The 17,553-nt window shown below is 40.1% G+C and overlaps 1 protein-coding gene across 7 annotated transcripts in view; it reads right to left on the bottom strand.

Moving 5' to 3' along the window:
• Positions 1 to 12,941: 12,941 nt before the first annotated feature.
• The window catches only part of DDX6 (DEAD-box helicase 6), a 34,572-nt gene continuing 29,960 nt past the window's right edge, over positions 12,942 to 17,553 (bottom strand). For all 7 annotated transcript variants that reach the window (XM_029207680.1, XM_029207683.1, XM_029207678.1 and 4 more), the window contains exon 14: positions 12,942 to 17,265. The gene's annotated coding sequence lies outside the window, so the exon portion shown is untranslated. The remainder of the gene's footprint in view (positions 17,266 to 17,553) is intronic.

The following is a 17,553-nucleotide window of genomic DNA, read 5'->3' as shown; positions in this document are numbered from 1 at the left end:
TTTTTGTTTTCTTTGGGTAAATTACCCAGAAGTGAAATTGCTGGATCATGTGGTAGTTCTAGTTTTAAAATTAGGGGGGAAACCCCATACTGTTTTCCACAGAGGCTGCACCAATTTAAAATCCCGCCAACAGTGCACAAAAGTTCCCTTTTCTCCACATCCTCGCCAACAATTGTTATTCGTTGTCTTTTTGATGATAGCCATTCTGGCAGGTGTGAGGTGGTGTCTTATTGTGGTTTTGATTTGCATTTCCCTGGTGATTAGTGATGTTGAGCATCTTTTTGGGTGTCTGTTCTGGCCATCTGTGTCTTCTTTGGAGAAGTGTCTATTCAGGTCCTCTGCTCATTTAAAAATTTAAAAAAAATTTTTATTTTTGGCTGCATGGGGTCTTAGTTGCAGCATGTGGGATCTTCATTGAGGTGTGAGGTATGTTTTGTTGCAGCGCGTGGGCTCTTCATGTTGGCGCACGGGGTTCTCTCTAGTTGTGGCGTGCGGGTTTTGCCTCTAGTTGTGGTGTGCAGGCTCCAAAGTGCGAGGGCTCTAGTTTGTGGCATGCAGGCTCTCTAGTTGGGGCACGCAAGATCAGTAGTTGTGGCGTGTGGGCTTAGCTGCCCTGTGGCATGTGGGATCTTAGTTCCCTGACCAGGGATCGAACCCACACCCCTTGCATTGTAAGGTGGATTCTTTACCACTGGACCACCAGGGAAGTCCATGCCCTTTTTTTTTTTTGCGGTACACGAGCCTCTCACTGTTGTGGCCTCTCCCGTTGCGGAGCACAGGCTCCGGACGTGCAAGCTCAGCGGCCATGGCTCACGGGCCCAGCCGCTTTGTGGCATGTGGGATCTTCCCGGACCGGGGCACGAACCCGTGTCCCCTGCATCGGCAGGCGGACTCTCAACCACTGCACCACCAGGGAAGCCCCATGCCCATTTTTTAATCAGGTTGTTTGTTTTTTGATGTTGTCTGAGTTCTTTGTATGGTTTGGATATTAACCCCTTATTAGATATGTTATTTACAAATATCTTCTCCCATTCAGTAGGCGACCTTTTCATTTTGTTGATAGTTTCCTTCGCTATGCAAAACCCTAGTCTGATGTAGTGTCATTTGCTTATTTTTGTTTTTGTTTCCCTCGCCTGAGGAGACAGATCCAAAAAAATGTTAAGACCTACAACAAAAAGCATACTACCTGTGTTTCCTTCTAGGATTTTTATGCTTTCAGATCTTACATTTAAGTCTTTAATCCATTTTGAGTTTATTTTTGTATATGGCTTAATAAAGTAGTCCAGTTTGATTCTTTTGCATATAGCTGTCCAGTTTTCCCAACACCATTGATTAAAGAGGCTTTTTCCCCACTCTATATTCTTACCTCCTTTGTCATTGATTAATTGACCATATAATCGTGGGTTTATTTCCAGGCTCTCTATTCTGTTCCATTGATCTGCTTTTGTGCCAGTACCGTACTGTTTTGATTACTGTAGCTTTGTAGTATAGTTTGAAATCAGAGAGATAATACCTCTAGCTTTGTTATTCTATCTCAAGATTAATTTGTATTTTAGGGATCTTTTGTGTTTCCATACAAATTTTAGAATTATTCTAGTTCTGTGAAAAATGTCTTTGGTAATTTGATAGGGATTGCATTGAATCTGTAGATTGCCTTGTGTAGTATGATCATTTTAACAGTATTAAATCTTCCAATCCACGAGCACAGTATATTTTTCCCTCTGTTTGTATCCTCTTCACTTTCTTTCATCAACATCTTATAGTTTTCATAGTTAGATTTATTCCTAGGTACTTCATTCTTTATGATGCAACTATAAATGGGGCTGTTTTCTTAATTTCTCTTCCTTTCTTTCTTTCTTTCTTTTTTCTTTTTTGGCCGCACTGGGTCTTCATTGTGGCGTGCAGTCTTCTCTCTAGTTGCGGTTCGAGGGCTGCTCTCTAGTTGTGGTGCATGGGCTCCTCTAGTTGTGGCCTGTGGGCTTCTCATTGCAGTGCATGGACTTAATATCCCACATGCTGTGGGGCAACTAGTTTCCCCACTAGGGATTGAACCTGCAACCCCTGCATTGGAAGGAGAATTCTTAACCACTGGACCACGGGGGAAGTCGCTTAATTTCTCTTTCTGATAGTACATTATTAGTGTATAGAACTACAACAGCTTTCTGTATAATTTTGTACCCTGCAACTTTACCGAATTCATTTTTGTTCTAATAGTTTTTTGATAACATCTTGAGGATTTTCTATGTCTTGTCACCTGCAAACAGTGACAGTTTTACTTCTTCCTTTCTGACTTGGATTCCTTTTATTTCTTGTGTGATTGCTGTGGCTATGACTTCCAATACCATGTTGAATAAAATTGGCGAGAGTGGGCATCTTTGTCTTGTTACTGATTTTAGAGGAAATGACCATTAAGTATGATGTTGGATGTGGGTTTGTCATATATGGCATTTATTATGTTGAGATGTATTCATTCTATACCCACTTTGTTGAGGGTTTTTATCATAAATAGATGTTGAATTTTGTCAAAAGCTTTTTCTGCCCTATTGAGATGATCATATGATTTTTATTCTTCAGTTTCTTAATGTGGTGTATCACATGGATTGATTTGCAGATTTTGGGTTTTTTTAACTGAAGTATAGTTGATTTACAATGTTGCATTAGTTTCGGGTGTTCAGCAAAGTGATTCAGTTATACATATATATGTATGTCTATCCTTTTTCAGATTCTTTTATAGGTTATTACAAAATATTGAGTATAGTTCCCTGTGCTATACAGTAGGACCTTGTTGGTTATCTATTTTATGTATAATAGTGTGTATATGTTAATCTCAAACTCCTAATTTATCCCTCCCCCCGATTTGCAGATTTTCAACCATGCTTGCATCCTGGGATAAATCCCACTTGATCATGGTGTTTGATCCTTTTAATGTATTGTTGAATTTGATTTGCTAATATTTTGTGGAGAATTTTTGAATCTATGTTCATCAGTGATATTGGCCTGTAATTTTCTTTATTGTGGTATCTTCAGAATTTTATTTTTTATATGGATGATACAGTATGTACTCTTTTTGTCTAGCTACTTTTACTCATCACTGCTATTTTGAGATTTGTTCAGGTTGTTTTGTGTATCAATAATTCATTTTTATTGCTGAAAAGTATTCCATTGTTTGGGTATATCACAATTTGTTTATCTATTTACCCATCGATGAATAGTTAGGTTGTTCCCACTTTTTGGCTATTACCAATAAAGCTGCTGTGAACATTCATATACAAGACTTCATATGGACAAACACTTTTGTTTTCCTTGTGTAAACATGTAAGAGTAAAATGGCTGGATCATATGGTAGGTGTATGTTTATTTTTGAAAACAGACTGGCAATTTCTTAAATAGTTGTACAACTATACATTCCCACAAGCAGTGTAAGAGAGTTCCAACTGTCTTTTAGATATTAATATTAGTCATTCTAATAGATGTGTAGTAGTAACACATTTAATGTGATTAATGAAAATGTTAGGTTTACACCTGTCATTTTGCTACATATTTTCTATTGTTCCATCTGTACTTTTGTACATTTAAAAAATTTTCAGCCTTCTTTTGAATGAACTGAGTCTTATTTATGATTCCATTTTATTTCTTTTTTTGGCTTATTAGCTATAACTCTTTGGTTATTTTAGTGGCTGCTTTAGTGTTTACAGCATGCATCATTAAAATGATCACAGTCTACTTTCAAGTGATATTATACCACTGTAAGTATTGAATAAGAATCTTACAATAGTATGCCTCCATTCCTTCTGTTCTGACTTTCTGCTATCATTAGCATATATTTTCCTTTTACATGTGTTATAAATCCCACACTACATTTTTATTATCTTTGTTTAACAATCAATTACCTTTTAAAAGTATTAAAATACAAATTAAAATATCTTACATGTTTACCCATGTAATTACCCTTTTCAGTGCTTTTTATTTCCTTTGTGTAGATCCATATTTCCATGTGATATCATTTCATTTTGGCTTTTCCCTTTAACAATTCCTACAATGTGGGTCTGATGGTGATGAATTCTTTCAGTTTTTTATGTATGAAAATTTCTTAAGCCTGTATTTTTGAAATGTATTTTAATGAGTATAGAATTCTAGATTGACATTTTTTTTTCTTTCAGTGCTTTAAAGGTGTTGCCCTACTGTCTTCTGTTAACAATTCTTTCTACTAAGAAATCTACATCATTTTTATCTTTGTTCCCCTGTACATAATGTGTCGTTTTTTCTGGTTGCTTTTAAGATTTTCTATTTATCATAGGTTTTGAGCAATTTGATTATGATATACCCTGTAGTTTTCTTCATATTTCTTGTGCTCAGAGTTCATTAAGCTTCTTGAATCTGTGGGTTTATAGTTTTAATCAAATTAAAGATTTGGGGACCATTATTTCTTCAAAAAATTTTTCCATCCCTCCCTCTTCATCTCCTTTGGAGACACCTGCTACACAGATATTAGGTCACTTGAAATTGTCCTATAGCTCACTGAAACTCTGTTCATTAAAATATTTTTGCATTTTGGATAGTTTCTATTGCTATATCTTCAAGTTCATTAATCTTTCAAATCTGCCATCAATCCCCTCCAGTATGTTTTTCATCTCAGTCATTGTAGTTTTCATCTCTAGAAGTTTAATTTGATTTTTAAAAAATGTTCTTGTCTAGCTAATTCTAACATCTGGGTCAGTTCTGACTTACTGATTATTCGCTATATTATGGGTCCTATTTTTCCTGCTTCTTTGCGTGCTTTCTTGTTATTAATAAGCTGCCAGACATTATGAATTTTACTTTGGGTGCTGGATTTTTTATAAATAAATAAATAAATAAATAAATATATATATATATTTTGTGTGTGTGTGTGTGTGGTACACGGCCCTCTCACTGTTGTGGCCTCTCCCGTTGTGGAGCACAGGCTCCGGACACGCAGGCTCAGCGGCCATGGCTCACGGGCCCAGCCACTCCACGGCATGTGGGATCTTCCCGGACCGGGGCACGAACCCGCGTCCCCTGCGTCGGCAGGCGGACTCTCAACCACTGTGCCACAAGGGAAGCCCGATTTTTTATATTTTTATAAATATTATTGAACTTTTTTTCTGGGAAGCAGTTATTTGGAAAGAGTTTGATCCTTTTGGGTCTTGTTTTTTAAGGTGTGTTAGGTGGGAGCATATCAGTACTCTTTCTAAGTCTAATTATTACCCATTACTGAGGCAAGACCTTTCTGAGTACTCTACCCAATACCTCATGAATCATGAGGTATTCCAGTCTGCCTGGTGGGCACAGGCAGTATTCCCAACCCTGTGTGAGCTCTGGGCACTGTTCCCACTAATCATTTTGGGTGGTTCTTTCCCTGGTCTCAAGTAGTTCCTGCACATGCTTGGGCAAATCAATACTCAGCTAAATACTCAAGGGGGACCCTCTGCACATCTCTGGAGTTCTCTTTCTGTGCAGCTCTCTTCTCTCTGGCACTCTGTCCTGTGGTCTCCATCCTCTTGCTCTTCTCAGAATCTCAGCTCTGTTTCCTCAACTCAGGTAGTCTGCTGGGCTCCACTTTGGTTCCCTTCCCTGCATCGTGGCTGGAAAACTCTCTCAAGGCAGTAAGTTGGGTGATCGTAATCATAGGGCTCATCTTGTCTTTCTCATTTTCAGGTTTCACTGTCTTTCATTGCCTGGTGTCTAGTGTCTTAAACTGTTGCTTCATATATTGTCCATTGTTGGCTGCTTTAGGAAAGGGAGTAGATTTGGCCACCATTACTCTGTCTTGGCAGGAAGTGAAAGGCCGAAGTCCTCTTCTCCCACCCCCACTGGCAAGTTCCTAATTGCATGTTTATAGCTTTTAATTTTTCTTCCCCTATATGGTCTATGGCCCTATATTAGCCAGAGTTCAATCAAGGAAGCAGAACTACAATGGATATTACAGAATGAGGAATTATTAGAGGAATTAGGCTTTACTCCAATGGTTCCCAGTGTATGCTCCCTGGACCAACAGCATCAAGCATCAGCATTACCTGGGGATTTGTTAGAAATGCAAATATCTAGGCCCCACCACAGACCTAGAAGCTCTGGGGGTAAGACTCAGAAAGTTGGTTTCAGTAAACCCTCTAGGTAATCCAGATGCCTGTTGAAGTTTGAGAGCCACTGCTTAACATAATTGGAGGAGAGACTGGGGAAGTAATGGTCCAAATGAGGGTGTTAAAAAACCAGGGGGAAAATCACTAATTGGCTTTCTTAATCACTAGTTTGGGTGAACTAGTTAGTGCTTTCAGGGAAGTCTGGAAGTGAGGCACGTCAGCTGCTTGAACGGGATCACACAGGCAACTGGGGTAGAAGACCATGGGAGGCTGTTGTCTCTTCATAGCTACGCTCTGTGAATTCACAGCTAAGTGGTCTGGCAATAGGTCTGGGTTGCTATTGGTCAGCAGAGCTAGAAATAAAGAAAAAGGGCTGGACATAGAGCAAGAACAAGGATGTGCAGCAAAAAAAAGAGCAAGGGAAAACTGGAACTTTCTGGCATCTCTCTGTCTCTCCTCACCTCTGACCATGATGACCTTCAGTTTGTAATGCCTGCTGCTTCCGTTTCACCTCCCAAATCTTGTGCAAATTTTCTTTTGGCCAACTCTGATCCTGAGCCAAACAGGGAAGGGGATTGTGGGAAATTTAATTTTAGCTTAGTCAAGTTAATACACTACAAATCTACCAAAGTCCACTTAACAAGACAGGAGATTCTAGGAAATGTAGCTCCAGATTAGCTAAATGGACAATTGAAAAACCCACAACATTTCATCCCACGTTAATATGACATTCAGTCACACCTCTTTTACACCATATTTAACTTCCAAAGTAAAAAATCTGCAAAATCATGCATCTGAGTAACATATTCCTGTCCATCAAAAAATTAAAAGCATGCTAATCATGTCCCAAAAGAGGACACACATTCCTGTAGGTCACTTTATTTTCAGGTGATGTTCAAGCCTTTTCTAGTGGGTCAAAACCCTCTTTGATATCTATAATACATCTTATCTCAGACAGTAGGAGAATGAGATGAGAAAAAAAGAGAAGAACTAGTTGATACAATACATGACAGATTTATAATAAAATAAGGAAGAAATACTCATAACTATTATAGTCCTCATTTCTACAACTAGTCATGTGGCCGTACATGCTATCTATAAATTCCTTCTTCCTTCTTCCACTACCCATTCCATAATTCCTTTGCCCTCTGCAAGTACCTTGGAGAGTCCTGATTCCTTGCCTGATGGAATGACCCAAACCTTCATTCCTGAAGAGTCTGGACTATTACTAATCCAGCCTGCACTAAATTGTTGTAGTTTTCCATTAACTTTTATCACTTTATATGGTAGTATTAAGAGCAGCCCCAGGAGATCTACTGCACTCCAGACAAAGTCTTACTTACCTCTTTGTGTAATCACAACCCAATTTCCCCTTTCAAATTAGGATCAATAGTCACAAAGCTGCCCAATGGTTGGTTAGCATGAGAAGCCCAAAGTAGACAGAAGCCTGGTGTGGCAGGCTCACTTTCGCGTTTAATAGAACTTCTGCTGAGTTCTCTGGAGGAAGCATTTCTCTCTTGGGAATTAAGACCTCTGGGCCAGCAGAACCCAAAGTTCCCTTATGACTTGATGAGTCAGGCAATGTCCAATTTATCAAGTGTAACTCAGGTTGCACGGTGACTTGGTAATGCCTGGTGGTCGAGTTCAGTTTCTACTAAGGCCCAAGAGCAAGCCAGAAGCTGTTTTTTTGTTTTGTTTTCTATAAATTTATTTATTTATTTTTGGCTGCATTGGGTCTTCGTTGCTGAGCGCAGGCTTTTCTCTAGTTGTGGCGAGCGGGGGCTACTCTTTGTTGCGGTGCACGGGCTTCTCATTGCTGTGGCTTCTCTTGTTGCAGAGCATGGGCTCTAGGCACGCGGGCTCAGTAGCTGTGGCATGCGGACTCTAGAGCGCAGGCTCAGTAGTCGTGGCACATGGGCTTAGTTGCTCCGTGGCATGAGGGATCTTCCCGGACCAGGGATTGAACCTGTGTCCCCTGCATTGGCAGGTGGCTTCTTAACCACTGTGCCACCAGGGAAGTCCACAGAAGCTGTTCTTCAAAAGGGGAATAGTTTTCTGCAGAAGATAGCATAGCTTTTCTCAAAATCCTAAACGTCTGTGCTGTCATTCACCTACAGGAGGCTGCCAAAAGCTCTGTACAAGTCTATCTGCCACAGACACTTTGAGATCATTGGATCTGCTGGATCGTAAGGCCGCAGTGTCAGAGCAAACTGTACTGCAGCGTGGACCTGCTGCAGGGCCTTCTCTTGTTCTGGGCCATTGTTAAAAAAGACAAAAATTCAGATTTCTCAGCAAACGACTTGAAGTAATACACCCAAATAAAGTATATATTGCCTTCAAAATGCAAAGAGGCCCACTAGGCGTTGTATCTCTTTCTTAGTGGTAGAAGGAACCAGATGTGGCAATCTGCCCTTTACCTAGAAAGGGATATTGCAACATGCCCCAGTTTATTGGACCCCTAGGATTTCACCGGGGCGGGCAGGTCCATGATTTTTTGGTGGAATCTATTTCCTGTCCTCTGGCATGCTTGAATTTTACCAAAGTATCCCAGGTAGATGCCGTATCCTGCTATAATGTAGTGGGTCAGCGTGATGATAGCCTGTAGAATTCAGTGATGATCCGTCTCTGTAGACCAGCTAGAGAGGTAACAGAGCCCTGACACAGACCAATGAAGTGTGTTGCTGGTCCTGCCTGCTGAAAACCAACTATTTCATACAGTCTTTACTATCAGGTCTAGAGAAAGAAAGTGTTCACTATATCAGTAGCTTTATACCAGGTGGCAGGGAATGTGTTGATTTGTTCCAGCAGAAAACACACACATCTGGAACAGCAGTTGCAACTGGTATCATCACTTAAGTTTATGATAATCCACTGTCATTTCCCACAGTCCATTTGTCTCCTGCACAAACCAGATATGTGTGTTGAAGGAAGATGTAGTAGAAACCACCAATCTTTTTTTTTTTTTTAATATTTATTTATTTATTTTGGCTGCGCCGGGTCTTAGTTGCAGCAGGCGAACTTAGTTGTGGCATGCGTGTGGGATCTAGTTCTCCGACTAGACGCGGGATCGAACCTGGGCCCCCTGCATGGGGAGCATGGAGTCTCACCCCCTGGACCACCAGGGAAGGCCTATAAACCACCAGTCTTGCATCTTTTAAATCTTCATTGGTGGGACTAGTCTCTTCAGGAACGTGGTATTGGGTTTTGTTCACTACTTTGGTAGTTAGAGGCAGTTCTAGCGGCTTCTACATAGCATTTTCTACCATAATATTATTCCATGGGTCAGGGAACTAATTTGGTGATTTTGCCTGTCGCTGAGGATGTCAATTCCCGCTACGCAATCTAGACCTGGGTTTGGGGACCTAATATGTCAACTGTGATATGGACCCAAGCCAAAACTCCATGGATCACTTGACCTCCATAAGCCTTTACTCTGACCTGTAGCATTTTGGGCCCCCAGTAGTCCTCAAAAGTCTAGTTATTCCCTCTTCCCCAATATATAGTCACACTAGCAAATGGTCACAAGTCCTTTTGAGGAAGGCTTCGTTTTTATTCAAGAGGCTCTGTGTCAGCTGTCTCGCACCTGGAAACTTCAGATATCAACAGACTGGCTCAAGTCAGAATTCTGTTCATCAGATCCAGAGATTTTCTGTGTATACAAATCAAGTAAAACTTTAGAAGGCTGCCATCTATTTCAGTCCTAGGGACACAGTAACCAATTAGCTAAGGACAAAGCTACAGATAAGGGACCCTCTTCAAAACTCCGGGGGAGGCCTTCTTGTTCTGTTTGTATGTTAATTGCATGTTCATATTTTTAATCTTATGTATGCAGTTGAGGCCTTTTCTTTCTTTTTTTTTTACCCTGTGCCAAAGAATAAGTTTTAAAAGGCCTACCACTTTTATGTGTGTGTGTGGTTGGTGGACGAAAGGTACAAGGAAGTTATTTTTTTTATTGAAGTAAAGTTGATTTATGATGTTGTGTTTCAGGTATACAGCACAGTGATTCAGTGATATATATATCTATAGATGTAGATATATAGATAGATATACTCTTCCAGACTCTTTTCCCTGATAGGTTATTACAGAATATTGAGTATAGTTCCCAGTGCTATACAGTAGGTCCTTGTTTGTTATCTATTTTATATACCGTAGTGAGTATATGTTAATCCCATCCTCCCCACTTTTCCCCTTTGGTAACCATACATTTGTTTTCTATGTCTGTGGGTCTATTTCTGTTTTGTAAATAAGTTCATTTTTATCTCTTTTTTTTAGATTCTGCATATAAGCATATCGTATGATATTTGTCTTTGTCTGGCTTACTTCACTTAGTATGATCATCTCTAGGTCCTTCCATGTAGCTGCAAATGGCATTATTTCATTCTTTTTTATGGCTGAGTAGTATTCCATTGTATATATGTATCACATCTTTATCCATTCATCTGTTGATGGACATTTAGGTTGCTTCTGTGTCTTGGCTATCATAACTAGTGCTGCTATGAACATAGGGGTGCATGTATCTTTTCTAATTATAGTTTTCTCCAGATATATGCCCAGGAGTGGGGTTGCAGGATCATATGGTAACTCTATTTTTGTTTTTTAAGGAAACTCCATACTGTTCTCCATAGTGGCTGCACCAATTTACACTCGCACCAACAGTGTAGGAGGGTTCCTCTTTCTCCACACCCTCTCCAGCATTTATTATTTGTAGACTTTTTGATGGTGGCCATTCTGACCGGAGTGAGGTGATACCTCATTGTAATTTTGATTTGCATTTCTCTAATAATTAGTGATACTGAGCATTTTTTCATGTGCCTTTTGGCCATCTGTATGTCTTCTTTGGAGAAGTATTTAGATCATCTACCCACTTTTTTTTTTTCTTTTTGCGGTACGCGGGCCTCTCACTGCTGTGGCCTCTCCCGTTGCGGAGCACAGGTTCCGGACGCGCAGGCTCAGCGGCCATGGCTCACCGGCCCAGCCGCTCCGCGGCATGTGGGATCCTCCTGGACCGGGGCACGAACCCGTGTCCCCTGCATCGGCAGGCGGACTCTCAACCACTGCGCCACCAGGGAAGCCCCAATCTGTCCACTTTTTTTCTTTTTTTTTTTCTCTATCTGCCCACTTTTTGATAGGGTTGTTTTTCTGTTGTATGAGCTGTTTGTATATTTTGGAAATTAATCCCTTGTCGGTCATATCATTTGCAAATATTTTCTCCCAGTCCGTAGGTTGTTTTATTGCTGATTGTCACAGCCCCTTGATTTCCCTATGCCTCGTCCTTTACCTGCACTTAATCCCGTGGTACTACCAGTGAAAATTTGAATTGTGATGCCACTGTATACCATGAATTATTCATGTTCCATCCCACCCACCAACCCCCATAAGGAGGTTATCATTGAGCTCATCAAATATAACTAACCCAATCCCAGAATCTCATTTTAAGAGTCTGTTTCCTGGGGCCACTTCTGGTACCAATTACTCTGTCTGGGTCCCAACAAGAAACAGATGGCATAGGAAAATTTGAGGAGAGTTTATTTACATCTGGCCTATTTACAAAAGCATGGGTGTAGGGAAAATCTATCAAGGGGAGAGGATGGTTACCAGAAAATGGAGGGAGAGAGTGACAGACTCAGCTGCAGAGATCTCCAGTTGAGAAACAAAGCAGCTGGAGGCATCTTACGGGATGGGAATTAAAGGCATACAAACTCCTACCTCACTTTTTCTAATTTCCTGAGGGGGAATCCCTGGTGAGCAAACCCAGATGGGAGCCGGAGAGCAGAGGAAATATTTATGTGGTTCATACAGGTCAATCTCTGGAGACAGTAAAGTGAGGGAGGGTGGGACAAATCCAGAGGCAGAGAGATAGCCGTACGCTGTTCCGCGATTAGATTAACAGGATAATGGAAATGCACCTATTGAACTAGGAACAAACTGCCCACACAGCATCTACAAGAAAAATTGATCTTCGGCCAGACTGTACACATCCATTCTTTGCTCCTTAGATGAAAAAGTTGATGGCATGTCTCCCTACATTTCTTCAGTGTATTGTAGTGAAAGAACTGAATTTACAAATTTCTCGACTGCTGTAGCTTCCTGTATTTTGAAATCAGGTAATGAGTCCTCCAATTTTGTTCTTTTCCAAAACTGTTATGGCGGCTTGCCTTTCCATATGAATTTTAGAATTATCTTGTGGCTATCTTGTCAAAAAGCTTGCTGGGACTGGAAGGAAATACTCTGAACCTACAGGTGAAACTGGGGAACTGACAAAACTAGAGGTGTCATATTCATGGATTGGAAGACTATGTCTTCACGCCTTCTTTCTTTCATCAGCGATTTTGCAGTTTTCAGCATACATGTCTGGAACATTACTTTGTTATACTGAAGTATTTCTTTTGGAGTGGGGGGCGAGGATGCTGTGTCCAGCTTTGTGTCTGGATTTCTCCAATTATTTAGGTCTTCTGATTTCTTTCATTAGTATTTCTCAGTCTCAGAATACAAATTCCATTCATATCGTTAATTCCTAAGTAATTTCTGTTCAACTTTCTAAAATACCTGAACAATTCTAGGAGGTGACTGACTACTAGCAGTCCCCCGGGCATACTGTGGACCAACATCTCTCTCCTTTCCAACTGATTATCTGTTGTGTTTAGGCTATGAAAACAGAGTGAAATGCAAACGGTGGGACAATGAATAAGGCTGGACAAAGGTGCTCACATAATTTATTCAGAGGAGTAGTGCTGAGAATCTTACTGCTTTACCAGAATGTGAGTTATTTAAGTAAAAATTATTTCAAAGGCAAGTATTCCTAAACCGCACAGCCTGATGCTAAAGACACACCACACACACATCTGAAGTTCCAGTGGGCTTTTATTGTGATAAAGTAACAAAAATCAAGATTTTATCAACCAGCTTTTAACTTTATAAACTCAGCAGACACTCTGGTCCGTATATGTGTACATACAACATAACACATTCCAACAAAAACAGCCCCACTGGAACATTTGCCAATTAACAGAAAGCCAATTTTCCCTTTCCCCAAATGTTTTCAAAATTGAGTCCCCACTGTTCACTTCTCAGTGGAACTGGTCCCTTGTGGCTAGGGACATTAAATTCTATCCCATTTTGTACTAAACATTTTTTTCAAGTTTTAATTTTGTTTCAAAAAAGGGACTAGCAACTTGGTTTTCTCCAGGGACCCTCCCTCACAACCACTGGGTAAAGTACAGCAGCCTGTACCTTAGCAACCCAACCCTACCCCTCCCTCCCCCCCCGCCCAGTATTGTCTACTGGAGAATTTAAACACACTTCTGTTGGAATCTGTCAGCTACAGAGGGGCAGAATCCAGTTGCCAGGCTAGCGCCCTCTTACCTCATGAACTGTTACAACCTTTGGACACTGAACTCTTTACCCCAAAGATGAGTTTTTAGATCAGGAAGGAGAGTGGGTTTTCTTTGGAAGTTTTAAAAAACTACCTTTAAGGATATAAAGTACCACTATAAGCTCACCAAAGTCCACTTAAATTCACCAAAGTTGACTGACGTCAGCTCCCACAAGGCCAATAATTTTGCTTGACAAAGGTTATTTTGCCAGAAAATGATTCCACAATAACAGCTTAAGAGACACAGAACGTTGAAAAAGGAGCAAATTAAAATAACATGGCTTAATTCCCAAGAACTTACTTATTTCATCTTTTTGTTACTCATCTATAAGGTCAGGAGTGTGACTAAAGGCAGTTACTGATGAGGTTATGAGCTTCCAAAGTGTTTCTAAATCCTTAGTGCAGATACCCTCCCTTTTGGGGCAAAGTAACCTCCCTCCCACCCCTATTTAAAAAAAAAAAATCAAGTTATCAGAATGAGATGTTTTGATTCCAACAATTTACACTCAAGGCTTTGTGCTGGGTTATCTGGTTCTAACCCAAGCATGATGGTCTCTAACACAAAGCACATGGCAAAGGAAAGATGCTCCCATCTCATTCTGAAAACAAATATTGATAACCAGTTGCCTCCCCCCTCCCCCCAGTCTTTGGGGCCAACCCATATTATGATGCTGGGACCAACTTGAAAATAATTTAGAGATTATATTTAGGTTTCTCTCTCCCTTCTTCCCATGGAAGATCATTTTAGAATAAATTTATTCCATTCCATTACTAAGAGAAAAGGCAAGAAAGTTTCTCCATCGGAATGTAAGGAAAAGAGAAGGACAGAGGCAGCCAGCTATGTAACAGTCCACAAACCATTACACAACTATATAACCACTGGTTAAACCAGGTGCTGAATGTAATTTAAATATTAAAAGTTGGGCAAATAGTTTTCATCCAAATGAACCAGTGGAAAAATATTATCATTACTTAAACACCCAATCTGCAAGGAACACAAAAACAACTTCCAATAGTAACAATGCTCCTTATTGTAAGGGCGATTAAAAAAAAAAAAAAAGAGACTAGGCTTTGACCTAGTCCTTTGAGCATCTTTCCATTTAACAATTCCTATTCAAGAGACAAGCACCAAAACTGGACAGCTGCCTCTACAAGACTGTGTCCAATAGTGGTGTCCCAGATAGTTTTAAGTGCCACTCCTCATCAGAGGCTGTACTTCAGTAATACTTTCAATTTAAAGTCTGTGCTTTTAGAGGGACCCACAGGCACGTGGCACCAGGCAGAGCACAGTCTGATGGCAAACAAGACCGCGCTGCTTAGTCACCCACACTCTAGCGAGACACAAAACTTCATTTATGAGCATTCCTTGTTTTTCTTCTATAATGAATGATTCCTCTTATCTCGCCAGAGGTGGGGGAGAAAGAGAGAGCTGCATCAGTACAAGGGCAAGATTTTTGGTCAAAAGTTGATGCCTTTTAAATTCCCTCCCCCCACCCCTCCCCGGAAAAAGGTTACTTCCTTAAGTAGGCCTTGTATTTAGTAACCAACATTGGCTGGATAGACACATGTGGCTTGGCTACCAGATAAATGAGTTCTTCTTTTTGGGGTTTGTACTGTGCAGCTCTTGCTACAGTTTTTAAGGAGTTAGGGCTATGTCTGATCAGGAGGCATCTGCAGGATTTTGATCCTCAAGGAATTCCGGGTGTCACAATTTTGCTTAGAACTAGGCAGAGTCAAAAAGCAACTCTGAAAAACTGATTTCTTTTTCCAGATGAGTTAAGCATGAAAGTTTATGCAGGACACATCTTGCAATATTTTAGGGTTTTGGAAAACAGTGGCATATGGAAATCAAATTTTTTTAATTTTATTTTTTCCTTTTTTTAAAAAAAAATCCTAGATGCCTCCTAATTGACCTAGTACACTGGGTTAAAAGGGAATTAAAAACATTAAAAAAAAAGTTCACTGGTTTTGCTTCATCTCACTCCTTTTGCCTGGAGATCAGGCCAAACATCAAGCATGTTGGGAGGGGCACAATTTAAAGCAACACTATTGACTGTAACGCGTTTGCCAGCAATTTACAATGCAAAATGACAGATAATTCTTGTCACAAAGCAAGAGGATGGCAAGCAGCTTTCTGTAGCATCAAGGTTAACAGCTCTCAGGGGTTGCCCATTCCTGCAAGTTTATGTATCAAGGTGGGCAGAGGGCAATACACTTACACAGTACAGGAGAAGATCCACAGAAAGTAAGCCCCAGAACTGCTAATGTCACCACAGCTGGTACTGGCTAATATTCTGAAATGCAAATCCATGCTTTATACATATACTGCTCAAAGAAACTGCCACTCAATCAAACTGCCACACTGCAAGGCAAATTAGTCTTTGTCCCCTTTTGCTGAGCTTGAAAAGTTTCTCAAACTTTTAAAAAGGGGGGAAGAAACATTATCAGAGAGAGTGTCTCAAAAATAACATCTTGAATTACAGGTTTCTGAAGCTTCCTTGCTCTCTCTGTCAGGCCTCCTCCAAAGGTACTATATGAGACAAAGTGTGGCAGCAGTGATCCCAGACTTCTGGGTCCCTTTTCCAACAGAGGATGTCCCTGTAGAGGTCTGTTCTCTACAGTAAGAAGCCAAAGTACTTTTTTAGAATTTAGTGTTGCGGAAAACTGAGCCCCTCTCATCTTTAGCTGCTCCCATAATCAATCTAATCCCCTTAATCCCAGCAACCTTCATCCAAAAAAAAAAAAAAATATATATATATATATGTATATATATATATGAACCCAGAAAAAAACCTATTTACAAAGTTTATACAAGTATACACACCCAATTTTCTATGGGACACGCTTTGCCACAGAGGAAAGAGGGTCAAAGGCTCTGACATGTCTACACATCAAGTGCCATAACTGCTAATGGAGGTGTATGTAAACCAGTCTTTAGTGTTCTGCTATAGAGCACAAAAGGCTTGTCATATGGCTCCTGCAATGATAGACTGCTCTTTCCTTTGGGAGCGATGATGTTGCATCTACTCAGCCCAGAAGAAATTTTTACTTGGGATTGTTTTTTTTTTTTAAATACATATATTTACAGTGCGGATGAACTGCAGTTGCATATCAACTCCTCCACATAAAGAAAAAGAAAATGGTGTTTAACATTACTAATACGTTTCATCTTCCAGCCCTGGGCGTGAGTATCGGGTAGAAAGGGAAGAGAGAGACTTCAACTTGAAACCAAAACGGAAAGACAAAAATTTTAAAAAGAATGAAAAAAGAAAAAAAACAATACTACTGTTGATTCCTTGGGCTGTGTCTAAAAGATGATATTCTGAATGGTCTCATAGCATAAGGCACTTTGCACAAATAAGTAATAAGCTCTTCAGGCTTAAAAAACGGATGAGTAACCAGGGAGAAGTTGAAATGCACTCAAGAGTCAGCTGTTGGAGAATTCTGAAATCGCAGACAAGCTTGTGTTCATCAAGATTCTTCTCTTTTTAGGGTTTCTCCCCTTCTCTTCTTTCTCCTCCTTCCTTGTCCCCCTTCCCCAGAAAACATTTTTAAAAAACCAGCAGTTAGTGCAACTAATGTTCAGTCAGCACACAGTGCAAACAAGTGGAACAAAAAAGGTAAATTCCTTTTTAGCTTTTTTTCTCTTCACCAATTAAAAGAAAAAATGTCTGAGCTCTTTTAAGTCTTCATAGTTCCAAAATAAAAGAAGATGAAAAACCCACAAAGAGAAGAGCATCCCCCCAAAATCGATGTGTCACAGATCCAAACGAGCCTTCTATAGTTTGTCAAAACCTAAAGAAAAAAGAAGCCTAAAATTAATGCCATGAAAGCAATATGAACTAGGATACATAGGTGTTCACAATCCCCATCCCACTGCTCTCTATAACAGCTTCTTCTGAGCCTGTCTGCCTACTATAGAATTCACTCAGGATTAAGGAATTTCTGCTATGCATCCCAGAGACAGAATGAAACCCTGAAAGTTCTGGTAACAGGCAGCAGTCTCTATGACAATTAAAAAAAAAAAAATTTTTTTTTAAACCGTACATGAACTCAACAGCCTGCCAATGTATTAGCAAACAT

This window comes from Monodon monoceros, unplaced genomic scaffold (genome assembly GCF_005190385.1).
Source record: "Monodon monoceros isolate NGI ecotype Baffin Bay Population unplaced genomic scaffold, NGI_Narwhal_1 Super_Scaffold_7, whole genome shotgun sequence".
Classification (NCBI taxonomy): Eukaryota; Metazoa; Chordata; class Mammalia; order Artiodactyla; family Monodontidae; genus Monodon; species Monodon monoceros.
Note: the sequence above shows the minus strand (reverse complement) of the source record. Positions and strands in the feature narration are given on the sequence as shown.